Source organism: Triticum dicoccoides, chromosome 7A (genome assembly GCF_002162155.2).
Source record: "Triticum dicoccoides isolate Atlit2015 ecotype Zavitan chromosome 7A, WEW_v2.0, whole genome shotgun sequence".
NCBI classification, from domain to species: Eukaryota; Viridiplantae; Streptophyta; class Magnoliopsida; order Poales; family Poaceae; genus Triticum; species Triticum dicoccoides.
This window is the reverse complement of record NC_041392.1, coordinates 218,640,519-218,648,044: the sequence shown is the minus strand read 5'-3', so window position 1 is coordinate 218,648,044 and position 7,526 is coordinate 218,640,519.

The following is a 7,526-nucleotide window of genomic DNA, read 5'->3' as shown; positions in this document are numbered from 1 at the left end:
CAACACCCAGCGCAATGACCGTCTTCCTCGAACACCCTCACATAAAGGGTCGATCCACCGTCATACCTGAAGTGGAGCATGCACTGCCTGCCCAGGCCACGCGCGCGGGCGAACGTCTGCCAGCCGTGGGCGAGGGCTATGTTGCCCGAGGCGGAAGTCTCGACCGCGACCCAGGAGGCCTTGCTGCAGCAACCATCCGCCTGCAACCAGAGCTTGCCTGGACCAGGGGCCGGCAGTTCATCGACAAGGAAGCACGGAAGCTGGAACCAGTTGCTGGCCGGGTTCTCCGACCAGACAACGAACTCCGGCGACACCTCCGCTGAATGGAAGCATGGGCGGGGAGGCCGCGCCACCATCGCGTGCCTCCCCTCGTCTGCTAGAACGCCATGGTTGGGACGGCCCCCTCCGCGTGCCATGGTGTCGCCTCGATGGTGGGCCACGGTGGGGGTTGCAGCATGCTTGCGCGGATAGCCGCGACCGTGCTTGGGCGCCGGGGAACCGGGCCCCTCGCGAGGGGCCTTCCCCTTCTTGAAGGCAGAGAACTTCCTACGCGGTGCCATCGGAGGCACTGCAAGCAACGAAGCAAAGAAGAAGCAAGCAAGCGAGGAAGGGATGGGCGACGGGGGCTCCGCCCCCTCTCCATTTATAGCGGGAGAAGGCCAACCAGCACCTCCCATGATCGCAGGTAATGATTGTTTCCCTTACATGTCGCACAGACTTGTCAAGTCGTGCAGTTGCCAAGGCAACATGGGGAAGCGGAGACGCCCACGTCCAATCAACTGCCACGCGGCAACCGAGGCCGTAGGCTTTTGGGGCCCGCAGTGCTCCGAACTTGACCCTTGGCTTCACCGTGAAGCCAAGCCCGCACGCACCTTGGGCCCGGGGGCTACTGTCGGCGTTCTGGGAATGGGGGTCCCCAGACTTGCCTGCCTGCGGCCCATGGCGTGGTGGGGCCAGCAAGCCGTACGGCCCATCTTCATCAACGAAGCATCCAAGACCCTCGCGAGGGGCCAAGCCTCGCGAGGCGGACGATGTCAAGAACTCCTCAGGAGTGGCCTGGTCAGGCAGGCTCACGAGGAGCGGAGATATCAAGGCAAGGCGAACCTCACGAGGCTCTCGTGACGTAAGCCATGACGATCGACACCAGGCGGGCGCCAGCGCGCGCAGTGTCCTTGTTTCCTCTTTTGTGCAAGGGAGACGAGCGCAGCCGCGGAGTACCGAGGCCTCAGGGAAAGGTTGCCATTTCAGTGCAACAAGACCAAGACCATGAGGACTGCAAGATGGAGGTCATCGTGGAGCCCAAGACGGCGTCACCACCAGAGCTTTGTGTAGGCGAAGACTACCTTTTGTCAGGATAGCTTGTACTAGTTGTCCCCCTTCAAATTAGCCCGCCATTGTTGGCTCCCTTCCCGCTCAATATTTGGGAAGAGGACTAGGGCCTCTATAAATAGGACTAGTGTGGCACCCCGGCTCAGACAAAACCGGAACGCCCCATATTCCAGCCCAGAGATCGAGGTGATGTCTTCTGGAATACGGCACTGCTTAGCATAGAACAACCCAGCTCTCTATTACAACACGAATATGATTACAAGGGTTCCGATATTACAATGAATAACATTGGCACATCGACACTATGCTAACCACGGTTGCTCTATACAAGCAACATAATACTTGAAGCAGCGGAACAACTATTGGCAGCGGAACAACGAACGACGATGATGGACTCCAGTCCGCAGGGACTCTGGCTGGAACGTTTATCCTAGCTCGCGAATACAGGAACAACACCAAACAAGCAAGTAATCCAGGACGACCTGCAAGCTGGCATGACACGCCAGGTCAGTACATTGAATGTACTTGCAAGCTCGCAATAACCAGAAGCATTCAAGACAAACAACAACATGGCAATTACAGGTTAAGCAGGAATTAACATATCATAGACAAAGAATTGCAATGCCGTGGTCATAATCATACCCCAAGATAAAAAAAATAAGCCAATGGCTTTCATATTCTAGCAATATGTCATGGTTCAAACATCATGTAACAATGAGAGGAAAACAGCTATGCCAGCGCCTACTCATATTCTACCATAGCACTTACTACTACTATTCTCATATCAACTCTAAGCAATAACATGCGTTGTTATAAAAATCTTGTAAATGAGAGTAACATATAGCAATCATGATGTTATGCTCATAATATGTATTCTAACAATCATTAGATGCCAATTGTTCTCATATCAACTCTAACAATAACATGTGTGGTCATAAAAATCTAGGAAATGAGAGGAACATATAGCAATGATGTGGTTATAGACATGCTATGCATTCTAAATTTGTAACAAATGAACAGGCAGTCGTATTCATAAGGTAAAGATGAGATGAGATAGAACAATTACACGACGATAGATTCCACCAGTATAGGCAGCCAATCTATGCATCGACCGCGTAAACGATGCCATCATGCACTATAGCATCAGACAGAAACGTTGCCTCAATAGGATTGATGATGAGCCATAACCATGTATGGCGACTGGATTCCAGATAGACTAATCCCATGTTGAACAAGGCAATGAGCTTGTAATCCATGTAGTCTTCTGATGGTGTGGGCACTTCGCAGATTACAACTTTCTGCAAACAGAGGTCGAGCCAAAAGCTTGACGCGTCTCGTGCGTAGTAGGCAGGAGTGTCCGGCGGGCCGCGAGGCTCGATGGCGGCGGTATCCAACGATGGAAGGGTGATCTCTCGCTGGGTGTAGATATCCACGAGACGCCACGGACTATCGGTGTGGTGGATGAGGACGATCCAGTTGGCTTTCATGCCTGCCCAGTAGTGGCCACGCATGAAGAATAGGTGGATGGGTAGTGGTAGCATGTCGAGGGGCACCATGGCAACCTCCGTAGGATCGTCAAGTCGGTGTCTGGGCCACCTGCGAGGATCGGGCATCAGCAAGCAGGGTGTCTTGAAAAGAGCCGGCCGGTTGCAGACGAGTAGACGGTACAAATACACCAAGCATGCGGCCAGATGGATGGTGCTGAGTAGGTCCATACGACTACAGATCTGCTCCAAGAGAACATCGGGGAGGGAATTCCAATCGCGGCTCTGCATGTCAGTCGGTTCTTCCATTGGGGTTCTCGGTGCCTGCGAGCCAGCGGGGAAGTGGATTCAGGCGGGCGAGCGAAGAAGCTTCTCCTTGTGTGACCGAGCAATTAGCGGGGGGATATGGTACGCGCGAGCTACCAAGGAAGAGGGCACGTGCGGGCGAGCAGTGAGCGGGGGTAAATGGTGTGCGGCCGATGATGGGGAAGAGAGGAGGAAGAAGAAGAGATGGAAGTACTGGGTAAGGTTGATTTAGTAACACCAACATGCTGGTTCAGCTTATTAATTACGTGTCCCATCTGCTGCAGCGTGTATTATCACTTTACTGCGAAGACTAGTTGAATAGTTCTCTCTGAACGAGATGGAGAATAATGGATCGTGAGGACTTCCTTTCTACAGTATCCCTATGTCTCTATGCTCACTTCACTCATTTTGCTCCGTACCTACTCACTTGTTGAAATCTGTAGAAAGACAAATACTCTGTATTTGGGAACAGAGGGAGGCTTTTACTCCGTACTATTTGGGAACAGAGGGAGTATCACCATATGGAGGGAACAGAGGAAGCTTGAAATATGAACATGTCAATGGGAGGGAGTAAGCCTCATGCATGCATGAATGCAACATGCAACACTCACACGTACACATGGACGCACGCAACACTCACGCACCCATGCGGCACACAGCACATGACGCAACACACATGCTCACACTCAAGTGCTCAACCTACTCCCTACGTCCGTGAAAGACTGTACATTTAGAGATTTGCACATTGACCAGGGCATAATTAACGCCCAAAAGTAGCAGACTTATGTGTGCATGCGACCATTGAGATAAGAAGATTAAATGAAGGCCGTTGCATGCTGTAATTAAGGATAGACATGTAGCCTATACCTACAGCACAAGTTGGTGCATTAGTCAATCAATATCGATTTAGATTAAAGGCTAAATGCATTGGAAGTGTAGATGTACATCATGTACTACACTCTTTGTTTTATAGCCGATGTACATTCTTTGTTGGAAGACCGAGGGAGGACACGTGCATGCACTCACATACACAGCCAGGGCGGTTCGCATGCAAGGGTTGGACTCGTGTCGCGCCTGCGTAAAGTTTTGTTTAACTGATTTCTATGCTCTGCCAACTGACAGGTGGGACCCAGAAACCAGGTGACAATTTAACCAGTCAACAAAGTGCCACGTCGACTATGTGGCCGGTCAGTAGGGTGCAATACGGTGCTCTATGATGAGCTAGTGATCGTATAATCGCCACAAAACTATATATAGTGACCGCAAAGAGCGTATTGTTACATACGTTGACCGCCAATGTATTTTTCTCGTTTCAAATTAAGCCATATTAATCGGAAAGGACGCAATATGGACTACTACTAGTAGTACTAGTACTGCTTTGATGTGTCCCGTCAACTCGCCGAACGAGGAGAAGCTTGCTTACTATGCCTCTCCCTCGCCCACGCGCGCGGTGGTTTGTAGGACGAGGAGAGGGTTTTGACTACAGTGCCCTCTCCCTCTCCCTCTCCCTCGCCCTTGCCCTCGCGGTGGACGTGCAGCAGTTCAATCGGTGTCAGATTGTCAGAAGCATATTGTACTGTAGTATCATCATTGTTGGACCTTCCGAAGAGGCGAAGAGCCAAGTGCAAGGTTCACACGAGTATGAACCGTTGAACCTCCCGAAGAGGCAAAGAGCCAAGCGCAAGGTTTTATAGGAGTTGTCGCCCTAGTAGGAGTGTACTACAACTATAGCGAACGATGCTATTGTATGATGCCGCCACATCATGTATATCCAAAGTTGTGCCACCTTTTTTCTCAAAGAGCGTGTCGGAGCCCGTGCAACAACCACACAAGTTGCACGTACACATAACACATTTACTAGTAATAAATTCTAAAGGACAAATGCTAGTATGCCACACAGGTTCATCTCCAATTCATGTGATAAATTTGTGCACGACTAGTCTACATATATTCACAGCGCTACCGTTCACAATTACCGTACTCCACTTACACGTTATAGATGGGCTACATGTCATCCTCCAGGCTCCAGTCCCAGGTGTTCTTCATGGATGGCATGATCCATAGCGGTGGGCAACGAGAATCATCGTCGCAGCTTTCTAGTCCGGTTCCACACGATGGAGACTCATCCAAGCTAAAGCGGCATAAATCAGGGATAGCGTGTCCCAGCATGTCGTTCATCCGGCGGTGCGCACTGAAGACACAACCATGCTTCATGAACGGCAGGCCTTCCGTGTCGTGCACGGAAGGTGGCATCCGCTTCACAATGGGGTAGCTGTCCCCGATAAAAAGCGAGTACTCTCCAAGAGTGTTCCTCGGCACCCACGTAGCATCACGGGGGTCGAACTCGGCGCCGTTCATCTGGTACACGCGGCATCCCAGATCTGGACACATGGTGATGTACATAGTCAAGGTCCATGCATAATAATGTTGTGCTCAAATATGGCGATCAGTAATACTATGCAGCAAATAGTACTACTCCAGTATAGAGGAAGTAAAATAACCGGCTTACTATATATAGCCACTCTTGGCTACATGGATGAGATAGTAAGACATGGAAAAACAAAAATGGTGGCAACTAGTGGGTTCAAGTCTTCAAGGGCCTAGCTAGCTATACGCGTCCTCCAAGGTAAAAAGTACTCCTACTAGTACTACAAAGTATACTACTAGTACAACAATGAAAGAGAAGGCGAGAGGGTTAAAAATAGAATACCTGGGTAGATGGTGATGGTCCGATCGTGGTAGATTGTGTGACCATGTTGCACATCAGTGGTACCATGGGTAACGACTGCTAAGATAGTTGATCCCAATATGCCAAAGTCAGCTACAAGGTTCCAGGTTAGACCGAGTCGCGGATGCAAATGCACATCCAGGATCGGCGATCTTACTTTGATCGGGGGATGACTGGTCCCTGCAAAATAATGGAGTACCGTTAGGGGTGCAAATGATGGTTTTTGCATTCCGTTTGTAATCTACCATACCATAGGATGGCAACCAGATGAGACAAGTCCCCTGGCTTGACACCGCGAAGATGCAGCCTAGATGGCGCACGGCGTCTTCGAACGTGTAGGGGTACAAATCTGCCGCCGCCAACATGCGCCAGCCTCTGCCGTTATTGCCTCTTGCATTGATGTCAATCCTTATGTCAAACACCGCGATGAGATAGTAATCGTCATAGCCGCGTTGCTTTGTCGGTGGGTCCACAATTGCTATCTTCTTCAATCTCATGTAGGCATCATCATACGTATTCAAGCCCAGCCAGTCCGGAAGGCCGATCCCAATGGTGGAGAAGGGGTCTATCGGAACGGCCGCACTGCTGTGGATGTTGTGTAAAATGATGGTGGTATCCGGCCGGAGGTATGCAAGCCAATTTTCATTGGCACCGACCCAGACCTATATATAAGACGGTGGGCAGCGGAGAAATTACGGAGTGGAAATCGAATAACTAAGTACTACATGATCAAACTCCATTACTGACCTGCTCATCGAACAAAATCCGACTACCTCTCAACATCGGCAACTCTAGCGGAGTCAACGTGCAACCATGGCCAGGGAGCAGTGGACTGTTCGAAGGATTGTCCCATAGAAGAACCTTCTCCTCGAGGACGCATGGAAGACCAACAAGCATGGCCTGTTTAAGCAGCGTCTTGAAAAAAGTTGGTGCAGGAAGCACCGAGTCTTGCGGCGGTGAGGACGTCGGAGTGGCGTGCGATTTCTCCCATAGGATCGTCGTCCATGGTCTCCCAGCCCCGATGAGGAGGAGAACCGCCTGACCAATCCATGTGAGCAACGACGAACTGCCTTCTCTTCGGGGGGAGGGGAACTGGTGAGGAGGAGATAAGAGTTTAGTAACCGCAGGACCTCGTCCCTTCCAACTGTAGATCGTTCCTCAGCGAAGGGGTGAGGCTATTATTTACTACTAGTACTCCCTCCGTCCAGGTGCATAGGGTACCTAAGAAATGGCACCGTGAACTAGGCATATGTTGATTGGACGCTCATCACGTTTTTCGCTCCCTCTAGTTAATCTCGCATTAAGTGTAATGATGGTAGGACTAACCATGCATAGGCTAACGGATTGTTTCACACAATTCTTTAGGTCCAGCTTGCATGCATGCATAGAACAAGTAAATGGTAGAGGCGGCTGATTGGTTTGCATATGGAAGGGAGATAAATGTGAAGCTGAAAATGCTAAGTGCATTGGGGTAGGCATACGAGTCATTAGTGCTAACTAATGAAGGGCGACTAATATACTTGAAAATCCTAAATTCTCTTAGGTGCCTTATGCACCTGGACAGAGGGAGTACTAGCATTATGGAACATTATGGGATTGCATTATACTGTAAATAATAGCATTAGTAAGAAATTTTTGGCACTAGGTAGTAGTTTTTGGCGTGGATTAAGAAATTTTGG